Raw genomic sequence first — 12460 nt, 5'->3', positions numbered from 1 at the left:
AGGAGGCTGCTTGGGGAATTTCACAGAGCTTCCAGAGGCAGGATAACTCATTAGGAAAAAAAATGCCTGTTAAAAACAGATCAAAAAAAAAGAATAGATTTCTCTACTTAACAAGGCCAGGCAATATTAATATGCAAGTGCAGGGAAATGGCTAATGAATAGGATTCATCCTTATGAAGGCAATCTATAACCTCTCTGAGTGCTACAAGTGGTGGGGAAGTCACTGCTGAAGTGACTGGAATTAATGAGCCGTCACAGGAATTTTATCAAGTTTTATAGAAAAGTCTTTCACTTGCTCCCGAGGAGATGGATATATTCAGCGAGAGGCGGAGAAAAAATTCCTTTGTATCTGCTTAAAGGTTGAGTGATCATGAAGGCTATAAAACCCATGAGCTTAGGAAGCTCTTGATGCTGAATTTTTATGGGAGCTTTGAACGGCATCAGTCCCATTAGTAAAGAAATACATTTAACCTCTTCAATCTGCTGGTTTACCTCCTACGGCTCCGATCCGTCAGGATTCCTCAGCGCATGAGCGCGTTCAGAATGCGAGCGGTGGCATGAATAGGCTGGACGGGGCGTGGGCTTTGATGGAGGTTTTTAATAAAGACGCTCGTCTGCAGCTTGCACAGAACTGTTATTGCTTAACGTTTTCCCAGGGCCAGGCAGATTGAAGCAGCCTGCTTTACGCTGATTAGCAATTGTAATAGTGTTAGAGGAAAACAAAAGCTTGAAGGTCCAACGTGCTGTGTCGGTGACTAGGTGGCAGGTCAGGCTGCCTCAGTTCTCTGCCAGGTATGTTAGGGTGGAGGAGAAGTGAAACCCCACTCTTTCTGTAGCTATAAGCTGAAGCTCACAGTTGCCATGCCAGGCAGTTACCATCCATGTGTGCTACCTTACATGAACTGGAGGGTAAACATTTATACCAGAGTGGCTGTGCTATCAAGGACAACTTATTCACATGCCTCTTTCATAAAAATACGTATCCTCTTGGATCAGAGCTCACGGGAAGTGCTCGAGTGTACATTCATCCCCTTCTTTGCTGCTGAGCTCTTGGTTTGAGCTTCACCCTTCTCCAGAAGTATTTCCTTTGAGAAATTGAAAGGCATCAAAGGATCAGGATGTGTTTGTGTATGCATACAATTTCCTGTAGCAACTGTCATCCTCTTTTTATTAAAAATCTCTCACTCATATCTACAGTTATATACATATATAAATTACATGTAGGAGTTGCTCTCAAGTATCCTAAGAAGAGTGCAGAATAAATAAGGGAGGACACCAGACAGAAATGTGCTTCCCTGACATTAACATTGTGCCTGTGTGTAAGAGCACTACAGATAATCAGACGGTGCAGGCAAACAGCAGCAGTCTTTCCCCTGCTTTTGCTCGGGGTCAGTCCTCAGTGGCACAAGGAGCCAGCCCAGGATCTGCCCCAAGCTGGGATAGATCTAGACTGAGCTCTGCTCCGGCACTGTGCTGGATGCAGCAGGGAGCACTGCCAGGGGAAGGTGCTGCTGGCCAGGCAGCTGTGTGTAACAGCAGAGACACGGGCAGAGGGGAAAATAAATCCTTTCACGGGGTCTTGATGAGGAAACTAAGCTGCTGCTTTTATTTCTGATATGAGACAGGGCACTTGAACAAAGAGCTGGGAGTATGTAGATAAGAACTGTATGATACCTGGAGAGCTGGATGTGCAGAACAAGTGAATGAACTCAGGGTTTGCCCTGTCAGCCTTCTAGAGATGCAACTTCAAGGTTTTGGGAGGGTTTTTTCTAATTAGGGAAAAAAAAAAAAGGCAGAAGCTGTTTTCATTGGTTGTTTATGGTTTTAGAGGGGAAATGCAAGCTGTTCAGGGAGGATTCTCTGAGGAGTGATAACCACTTTGTTGAAGCTAGTTGTAAAAAGAGAGCTAGCCGAAACACTTTTAGCTAGGGATAAAATAAATAGCTTCCAGACTGAAAGAGGATGCTGTACAAATGGTTCCAGTGTCATCAGCAGCAGATGCTTTGTTCCTGGATAAAAGCTCTAGGCAGTCCCGTCACATACACGGAAAGGAAAGATGCCACAAATCCCATAGACATAACCCCAACGTTTCTTAGTGTCTTATACAGAGAAGAAGCTAAGGCCAAGCACAGGTAAGAGTAATAACATGCCACCATTTATCCTTTGGTGAGAGCATTCTCTACTAGCATTGAAGATCTCTTCACCAGAGCTTGAAGCAAGGGCTGCACTGGAAAACTTCATTGTAAGGTTTTAATAACATGGAAGCTAAATCCCGTGTCAAACGCTGGGGCTGCCTGGTGTTCTGAGATGTCTTTATGCAAAATCTGCTGCCAGTTCAAATTAACATCTCGCATAAGCAGCCCTGGCATGAGAAGTGAAGAACAAGCTGTGGTTTCTGTCCTTGCTCGTGCCCTGCCCTGAGGCTCATCCTCCCGCCCTCAGCCCAGCTCCTCAAAAACTCCCGTTCAGCTTATGGAAAAGGCACCGGGCTGTGGTTTCTGGGGTTTCAATAGGGGCACCATCCCCAGGCATGGAGCTGGGGCATTTCCAGGCCGCTACCATTGCATTGCTCTGTCCTGTTAAACCCCTCGCTGCCCAGCCTGACCTTGCTGGCAGTGCCTGGTGTGCTCGGGGACAGCTCTGCAGGGTCTCAGGAGCCCACCTGGGCAAGCACCCGGTGCCAGGTGGTGCTGGGGGAAGCTGCCACCCACCCAGCAGGCTTCGTGTCTCTCTTCCCATGTCAGCAGTGCCAGGGAATACCGGCTCTGGGTAACTGAGACACAGCACGCCTCATTCAGCAGGGTTTCTACCTAGGTGTTGCCTTTGCTGAGCTCTGTGGAGACCCTTCCCTCGTGCCAGGCGTGAAGGACAGGAATCTGCTCTCAGAAACGTGTGCCAGCGTGGGTGGTGTTCCAGGTGGTGGATGTCTGCACAAAAACCGAGCATCTCCATGCACCCTGAGGCAGGGGGAAAGGGAAAGCCCGACCCTGACCCCCCTTAGAGGCTGGTGCTGGGAAGGCAGGGAGGTGAGCGGGGCTGTGCCCACCTGGGGTTGTGCTTAATGAAGTTTTATTTAAAACATATTCTTAAATTTTAGATAAGGATAAATAAATGCTTGGTGGTGCTTAGGGCACCTTCTAGATAGAGTTCAGCAGCACTGAGCAATAACTGGCCCAGTGCTCTGAAGGCACAGTGTCACAGGCTTCAGTCTAATAGGAGACCCTGGAGGAAACCTAATGAGACACTTGGTGGCTTTGGGATGTCCCCACCCTGTGCCGGGATGTAGGAGTAATGGAAAGTTAAAGGAAAGCCACTATTCATTAACATAAGGACCTTGCTGAAATTTCCCCAATGCTTTTAGTAAGCAAGAAACACATCTTAATTAGCAAGAAGTCGGAAAACTCCCTAAAACTTTAATTGCTGCTCTATAACTCTGGAACTGACAGTCTCATTTTTACCATTCCTGCTGTACAGCCGAATTGTCAGCTGCTGAAGATATTAGTTTATAATTATAACGCTGGCAGTTCCTTAATTATAGGCACTGCCACAACATCATTCATCACTGTAACTGTTTACCTTTCTGATGGGGAACATGACTAATTATTTCTCTTTGGGATCTTCAAATACAATATTGTTGGGCAGCGTACTGTCACCATGCCATCTCCCTGCCAGTCTCCCCGTTGGGCTGGTGCCATGCATGGTGTGAGCACTCAGTAGGGGACTGCAGGCAAAGCTGCTTCCAGAGGGAAAAGTGCAAGGGGAAGGTTTTCATTCACCCAGGGTGGTGCCAGTGTAACACCTGACGTGGTGAATCCTGGGGCTGTTCTCTGACCCCTGCTGTGGGAGGGCAGGGAGGTCATGATGCTGTCCAGGAGCTCAGTTCCTGCATTATACGAAGCCCTACCTTGTCATCTCCCCTTTCACTGCAAAAAAATAAGAATGCTGCTCATACCATTGCTTTTTTTTTTTTTTTTTTTTTAATTTTTATTTTTAACCTGTCCAGTGCTTTGGCTCAATGAGCAGTTGCAGAACTGCATGCTAACATCAGTGGCTGGATCCTGGCTGTGGCAAGCACAGCTGGCACTGGGGAGGGAGGTCACGTCCAGGCGATGCTCTCAGCTCTGCAGCAGCCCCTGGTTCAGGTGCCTTACCATTACCTGAAGGCTAGGACGAGGCACAGAGCAGGTTGGTTGGTGTGCAGGGCAGGAGGGATGTACATACCAGGTACTTTGGGTGCACACCAGGAGCTGCTCTGTTCTGTGGTCCTGGAAACAGAGACCTCAATGCATCTTTCTGGCTCAAACACACCAACCAAGGAGATTTACAGCATTACAGTGAACACACACAACCTGCTCCTGGTGCACTCGCAGGGAATTGTTATTGAAATTAATGAGCAGAAGGAGGGCTGGGGGCTGGAGCCGGCCCATCGCTCACTGCCCCGCTGCAGCTGACATGGGTAATCAGGGGCACAGCCACCAGCAGGTAGCAATTTGAAGATAACACAACCAGGAATCTTTCTTGTCTCATTTGCACTGATGTATCCATGTAATCAGTTAATTTTGGTCTGTTACTATTATTTCTTGGCGAAATTGCTACTCTCTGCTCCCCATACCCAGTCTCTTCCCCCGCTGCTCCCCGAGAGATGAGTAATTGCGCAGCAAACAAGCAGAGGAAGTTTGACAATGGGTAATAACAGGACAATGCGAAATAGCAAGGTAGCATAACTTTCCAATGCTTCCTCAAGTGTCAAGACAAATAATAACAAGTATTTACTCCTCCACTGGGGCTCTGTTTCTGTATCGCTGGCAGAGGCATGAAAGCGCAGAAGCAGGGGGGCTGAAGGGTGGTGGTGCCAGGGCTGGCTCAGTCGAGAAGCTGCAATAACGTGTGTGAAGCTTTGAGATGTGGGTGGAAAAAAAAAAAAGGAGCCACTGAGATGTGTGATTCCCTCAGTTTGAGTTTCCAGAGGTGCTTTTGTACAGTGTGCCCGAGCATCTGCAGGTTATGTGGTTCGAGGGATGTGTGTGCACATGCACCTGTGCCTACAGATGCACATACAGAGGCTAAAGGGCTAGTCCTGGAGAATGGGAACAAGGCAGGGACAAGCAGCTCACAGTTAATATTCTTGGCTTTTTCTTGCTGCTGCCTTTTTTCCTTATTCTTCTCCTTTCAGCTCTTCCAAGAAAATAAGCCCACTGGCTCGCCTCTCTTACTTTGTCACTCCCTGCAGGCAAAGCAGCACTGGAGTGCTACAGCCTGTCTTTGAGCACTCTGCTCTGAGGATCTGTTAGGTTTTAGCTGTCTCTCCCTATGGAGCAGTGTCCCACAGCTCCTTTTTGCACTCAGCCAGGCTTGGTTTGCAGCTCGCTGCACATAGGTTATAAGGTTTTCAAAGTTGTCTGCTTGCTGCTTGCATTAGCAGGAGAAAGTAAATATTCCCACTGCTCTTTAGCAATTCTCATCCTCAGGCACTGTTAATGGCATAAACCATCAATCAGCTGGCAGCAGGCTACAGGGGGAATTGGCACACTTGAAAACACCATGACATTGGATTAAAAAGCATCCATGGGCTAAGCAAAGCCCCTGCCCATGGGAAGAGGGAGCAGGCAGCTCCATGCCAGCAGCATCCCTGCAATCCCTCGCTGCAGCACCAGGGCTGGCCTCGCGCAGCTCAGCCTGCTGCCCATCCTACAGTCTGAGCTGTGCAGAACAGTTGTGCTGCCAAAATGGCCTTTTTCCTTCCCTTGGGACCTTGCCCTCAAGCCATGCTATGATCTACGGTGTTTTCATTCTTTCCCACTTGTTTTTTTTTTTTTTTGGGAGTGGTTTTGCAACCTCCTTGCATGGTTTTCAGCACCAAGAACACGGGCTTAGTGTTGTTTCTTTCTTAAGATTTGTTCCTAAGGAGAAGTGCTTGTTGGGTGCTAACTACAGCTGTTAATGTCTAGCAGATCAGCATCATAAGACAAGCCTGAAATATATGTGAACTGCTTGGTTTCATTACATATTACATTATTTGGTGTAGGAAGGCATAGGCATGTCAGGGTTAATTCGTGTATTTGTAGATCTGGGGTTTCAGTTTAGTCCTGCAAAGCTTTAGGGAATGTCTCTGCATCTTGGCACTGAGAGAGAGTGCACTGGAACACAAATCCTCTTTCAACGTCTATTTAAGTTTGGTAAATATGCTGGTTATTTACTGTGTTGGAGCAAGGAGATTATTGGGGGGGTGTTCTCTTGTGCCTTGGGATCCTTTGTCATTGTTTGGTGTACTTAGTCAAGCAGCTGGCAGGCTTGATGAGTTAGACAGCAAGGAGGAGAAAGGCAGAGAACTTGAGCACAATGTAAATACAAATATAATCATATAATCTACCCATTCAAAGAGGGATTTGCTGTCTCTTACAGAATCCTCCTGAATGGGTATTACTGAAAAGCCAAACCCCAAACACACCCCGAAACACCACTCTATTCCCCCAGCTCCTCTGCACTGTGCTGACACCCAGGCAGCTGTCTTGGAGAGCCTGACTCCCTGTCCCCCCTTGCCATCACCCCCTGCCCTGCATGCACTAGTACAGGTAATCTTTTGGCTAATATGCTCTCTGTTCACCCAGGGGCCAGCTGAAGCTGCCTCTGTCAGACCTGCCCGCTGCTGCTCAGCAACTTGGGTGACTGCAGATGCTGGCCTAAGGTATGGAAGATGCACATATCCAGCAGGCAGTTTGGGGGTGGTTATAAGCAAAGAGGCCTACAGATGTTGCTGAAGCCCTCTCAGTGGATTTTACAGGGCCTGGAAAGGTTTGTCCTGTTTTGTTTTTGTTTTTTTTTTCTCTCCATCAATGTGTTGGGAAGAAAGAACCTGCTTTTATGTATGATAAAATGAGTGAAAATGTGCACCTGACAGGATGAGTCCCAAAACACAGAAGTTACTTAATTCTTCCAGTGAATCATGCTGTTGTCAGATATGGGCAAATACTTCTAGGTACTGGGGACAGTAATGACACACGTGGCAGGAGTGGTAGCCATGATACTCCCCAGCCCCCATCTCTATCAGTCACAATAGCAGAGCAAAGCAGAATTGATTCAAAGGCTTTTTGCAAGTTCATGCAGAATTAAGTCAAAAGATACTAATGCTAATGGGGACTTCTAACAAAGATATTGAGACATGTTACGTGTGTGTGTGTGTATATATATTTATATATATACATGGAATATATATATATTCCAGGCTTCTTATCCAATAAACTTAAATGCCCCCACCTCTGAATTTCCACCCGGTTGTGGAAATTTCCTGACTGTTACTGGGAGAAGCTGCTCTGGGCAGTGTTTGTTTCCATGTGTTGTGTCTAAACTCGTCCCTTGTGCTTGGTAAGCAGAGGCTTTTGTTTCCAGCTTTAGAGCTTCGTGGTGTTGGGAGTTTTGTCAGCAACAACACAATGCTTTAGGGAAAATATTTAATTTGGAACAGGAGCTAATGTACGTGGAATTTGGTGCAGCAAGTTCAGTGTGAAGATGGATTTCACAGAGGCCCACATGAGGAGATTTAAGTGAAATGATACTTCATCTGAGGCAGTGGAAAGGTGGCTGCAGACAACTTGCCCTGCCATCTCATAAATTATATGTTGGGTTTTGTTCCAAAAGGGCTACTAATGGGGCCTATTTGTAACATGAAGTACACGCTGTTACTTCCAGCATGTACTTATGATGAAACTGTGTTTTGTTGAGAAGAGCACGATCCTTTTCTCCTCAGAGAAAAAAGCATCATTTTAAAATCTCTCGGTGGTGACTTTTTCATTACAAGGCAAATTGGAAAAAGCATAAAAAAGGTCGTTTAGTTGGTTTTGTTTTGTTTTTCTTTAATGTGAGAACAATTTTAAAAGCTTATGTCTCGGCTGTTGCCTATTTTAAGAGTTCTCACACAGTATAACACTTTCAGCAACTTTTGCCAGGTTTCTCATCGTGATGCTGCAAATTCTGAGCATCCCAGTAACAAATGATCCCCAAATGGCTCTTGCCTTGGCCTCAGGCTGCTGGGGCCGGGTGTGCTCAAGGCAGGAAAGCCTCGCACACCAACACGTTTGTGGGACCGGGCTTGGCCCCACTGCTGTGCTCTGCTCTTCTTGCCCTAATGTGGGAGAGACAGCTGGAGGATTTGCTCTCTGCTCTTTAACTTCAGTGGGAAAATGAACTATTGGTTACAGTCTGCTTATGTTGTGTCCAAGGGTGTTACAAACAGCAGTGGTTTTCGCATGGCACTGTGGTGGTTTTACTGTGCTAGGCAGCTAAACACAGCAACCGCTCTCTCACTCCCCCTCCTCTTTCACAGGGAATAATTGCAATCCCCTTTCACACCTTCACAGCGTTTTATATATTTGAGTGTTTTAGGAGAGGTCTTAGGGTATTTTAGTAGAGACTTTGAAAAAACTAGGGTCGTTTATGTGAGACACTGCAAACCAACCGCGCTGGGTAAGCAGAGAAAACCCAGCGTGGTTTTTTATGACTTCAGGCAGCGGTGTGGGACCGATGGCACACTGCAGGCTAAAGGCAGCACCGGAGCTCAGCTAGTACTCGCCAGGTTGTGGAGCAATGCCGATAAAACAACTTGTTCAGCCCGTTCCCAACGAGAGGCCGGGAGCACAGCAGCGTGTCTGTGGGGAGCCCAGAGCCGTTCACCACTCGGGCAAGGCTGGCGTCTGCTGCCCCCTGCCGCTGCCGAGGGGCCGTGCCGGAGCCCCCCCAAACCCTAGGGTCCCCCGAAGACCCCAGGGTCCCCCGAGCAGCCTCCCTGCTGGGCTCAGGGCCTCCTCCTGCCTGCTGTCCTCCCACTGCGGTTTGGGCCTGCCCAAAGAGGGCCACGTCTCCGCATGGAGACCAGGGGAAGGTGTGCCAGATAACAGGCTGTCTTGCAGGGGCTCAGTGGTTGGTTTTGTGCTGTTTGGGTGGAAACCGAGCACTCCCTAAGTTATCCTTCCTCTCTGGTACTTCAGTAAACGCTCGCCTGCATGGCGATGAATCATTTCAGGTGCGAATCTCAGGCCCGGCCGTGAGCAGAGGGCCCAGCCCCAGCTTGCCTGGCTCCCAGCAGCTGTGAGACTTTTTTTGTGTGTGGCTCCCTGTGAAAGCTACTTGAAACACAAACTTAAATTCATTTCAGAATCCTTCATTATGTGTTCCTCAGTTAATACCAGCTCCTGCCATGCAGGTAGCAACACCAGCAGTGCTGCCTTGTGTGAGGACGGAGCCACAGCTCCCATGAAACAAGCACTCCCTCATTTCATCCTGCACAGGGGTGTGAGGCCACTCATCCTCTTCAGGATGCCGCTAACCTGGACAAAGACCACAGCACACTGTGGTCCTTGCTTCAGGGTTACTCTTGAATGGGTGGAGAATCTCTTCTTTAACTTGGGGCCAGGCTGCTGAGCCCCCTCAGTGGGTAGGTGCTAGCCCTGGTGCCCCCAAACGCACCCCCAAATTCAGCCATGGGGGGCTGGCAGCAGGCAGCTGAAGGATGCCAGGTCAGGGCAAACAGCAGGGTGTTTGCAGGTGAGCCACTGTGTGTGCTCTGCTCAGGGCACTGCTCCAAAATGGTTTTAACTGTGCTGTCCGGTGCCTTTGGGGCAGGAGTGGCTGTTTTGTTCTGCCTTTGCACAGCGCCTGGCAACACGTGGGCCTGGGCTGCGAGTGGCACTTCTAGGGACATCTAGACATGGATAATAAAGTTTATTAAAATAGACCTGGGAAATGAAGGTTGAGGTAACCCAAGAACATGTCTGGCAATTGGGATGAAGCATGAGAGATACAGAACTTCCCTACTTCTGACTTGTTTTCCCTGGTGTCTGTTGTATATATGTTTTCAGTGATCCATATACTAGTACAGGATTTCCCTGATGCATGTATTCTGTAAAATAAAAAGCACTCAGGTTCCCAGAGCAAAACTAATACAACTTGTACTTCTTTCGCTTTTCCTTTCCCACAAAAATCTTCTGAGACTTGAAATAAAGGAGTGGTGGAAAGGATGGTACAAGTCAGTTGTGACAGCTAGAAAGCTTGCATGACAAATATCTAGTATAATTAATTTCTATCATAAAATTTTGGGCTGTAGTTTTGCAATTTTCTTTACTGTCAGCAGCTGTCTTCAAATTACCATGGTTTCAGAGGGATCCCATCACTTTGCAGTGTGTCACTGTGACCTTCTTTCTCTCCCTTCTTGCTAAATCTTTGTCTAAAAAATTCTGCTCAAGTTACCAATTCTGTCCAGCATTCTGCTCTCCCTCTACCTCTCTTTTGTTTGGAGAGGACAGAAAAACAACATAGAAAATGTCAGCTTGTCACTTCAGCATCTCTTTCTGCCTGTATTTTTGCATCTGTATGGCAATGAAATTAAGATAAAGCATTTAGACAACTAGTAATCTTTCAGCTCAGATAGGGATGAGGCAGATCATAAAAACAGGAAAGATTTCTTATTTAAATGGCTTGGCTATTGAGATCTGGAGTTTATATGTGTACAGATCTTTATGTGTGTACATCGAGAATCAATGGAGGTAAGAAACATCATAGCAGGGCAGCTTTCCAGGCAGGGATGAAACAGTAACAATCATCTGTGCCTTGGAAATATGACAAATTAAAATTCATCAGAAGAATAAAGAGGGAGGCAAGTATGTATTTTCAACTTATGCAGAGCAGATTAGAACCTGGAACTTGTGCTTTAATAACGGAGTGGTTTAAACACTGCCTGGCGTTAGAGCCTCATTTGGTTTTGTTTCTCTTTGGGTACAAAACCAGTGCTCAAAAAGTTAGAGGTATGAATACTGGGAAAAAAAAAAAAAAAAAGAGCGAAGATTGTGGGTGTCCCTCTGAGGCTGCATTTGCAATGAATTGATGTCATACTTTTTGTGGTTACTCTCCAAGGCAGTATGGTGACACCAACCTCTTGCTGCCACACTGCTCTAGGGTGAGTTGATTTTCTAGGGCAGTAATTTTTTTTGAGATTGCATCACTGTAATCCAAACTAGAATGTATTCCTTCCTTTGCCATACATTTGTATTGCTTCTCTTGAGTGCAAGTTTCAGTTCTGTGTATGTATTACTAGGTGGGCAGACTGACATGCTGGCATGTTTCTGGTCAGGTTCAGTGCAAGAACCTGAGATTAGTGAGATCAGTCCAAGTTCCCAGAGAAGATACTTGAGTGGTCCAAATAATTTCCAAAGAACAGTGTAAAATAATGAATAGGAAAACATGATTATTTTTTTCATGCTGCTGCTGTTATGGAAACCAGTTTTAGTTGTTAAATGTCACCCACTCCTGTGGCTAACAGAAGGCCTTTCAACAACAAAAAATTTAATACACTTTAAAAGTGTCTTCAGACTTTGTCATTTATGATCCTCATAATTCATGAAGGTGACTCCTCCCTGATTTAGCAATAATTTAGTATTGCTGCTTTACAAAATATTTTGCTGTTCACTGTTGTTAGGAGTGGGGAAAAAAACACAGAACAGTAAATACTTTGACAGCGTATTTTTCATATGAAATCCTTTTTGTTTGCTTACCACCACCCCCGCCCCAGTCTGCAAAACCTTAAGAGCACAACAAGCAGTGCATGTCTACACAGGCTCTATCATATCAGCAAACCTGAGCTTCCCCTGTGTTCTGAGTTGACCAGCTGTGAAGTGGAAGACTTTTGACAGCTTCTAAGTCCAGGGCTGCACCATGCTACTGAAGTTGTATGACTTCTTGTTCAGCTGGCTTGCCTTTAGCAAACTTGGAATGCAAGCAAAACAAGCTCAGATATGTCTGTGCAGCCCAATGCACGCAGATCCACAGCCACTGAGAGTGGGAATTACATGGCATTTAGACTACAGAAGTCCAACGCTCGAGCCCCAGAAATCCCTCTCACCTGCCACCCAGTTTGAGGAGTCTCCGTTCTGTGTAATGTTGTTTTACTTTAACCACATACACTTACATCACAGTCTAAGCAAGATCCAAAATGTGTTCCTTTACCCAAGCCACTGGAAGGGTTGATTTAACAGGTGATTTTAGAACACAGCTAACAGGTACTGACATGACCTGCTACTGCCCCTTGTTCCTTCCCCCTGTCTTACAAAATCTTACAAAGCGTGCTCAATTCTCTTCTCCTGATGGGATGGTAGAAACCTGTATTTCTTACCTCCCAGCAACCTGCTCAGCTGCAAGCTACAGGAGAGTCCAGGTGGATACATTCCACCTATTAATAACAAAAGTATCTAATATTCTTTAACATTACAATTGTAGCTCTACAGCTTACTTTTGTCATCAGGAGGAAGGAAGGGTTCCACCGTCAGCGTCTACTGTTCCTGTTTCAGGAACTATGATGCATTTCATAATATGTTTAAACAGAGAAAATCCAGAAGCAGATAACAAGTGTTATCAGGATTAGACTCCTGGTTCTACGAGAACAAAGCACTTACACAGCACTTTTAAACCTATCAGT

The sequence above is a fragment of the Anas acuta genome, chromosome 11 (genome assembly GCF_963932015.1).
Source record: "Anas acuta chromosome 11, bAnaAcu1.1, whole genome shotgun sequence".
Lineage (NCBI taxonomy): Eukaryota > Metazoa > Chordata > Aves > Anseriformes > Anatidae > Anas > Anas acuta.
Note: the sequence above shows the minus strand (reverse complement) of the source record.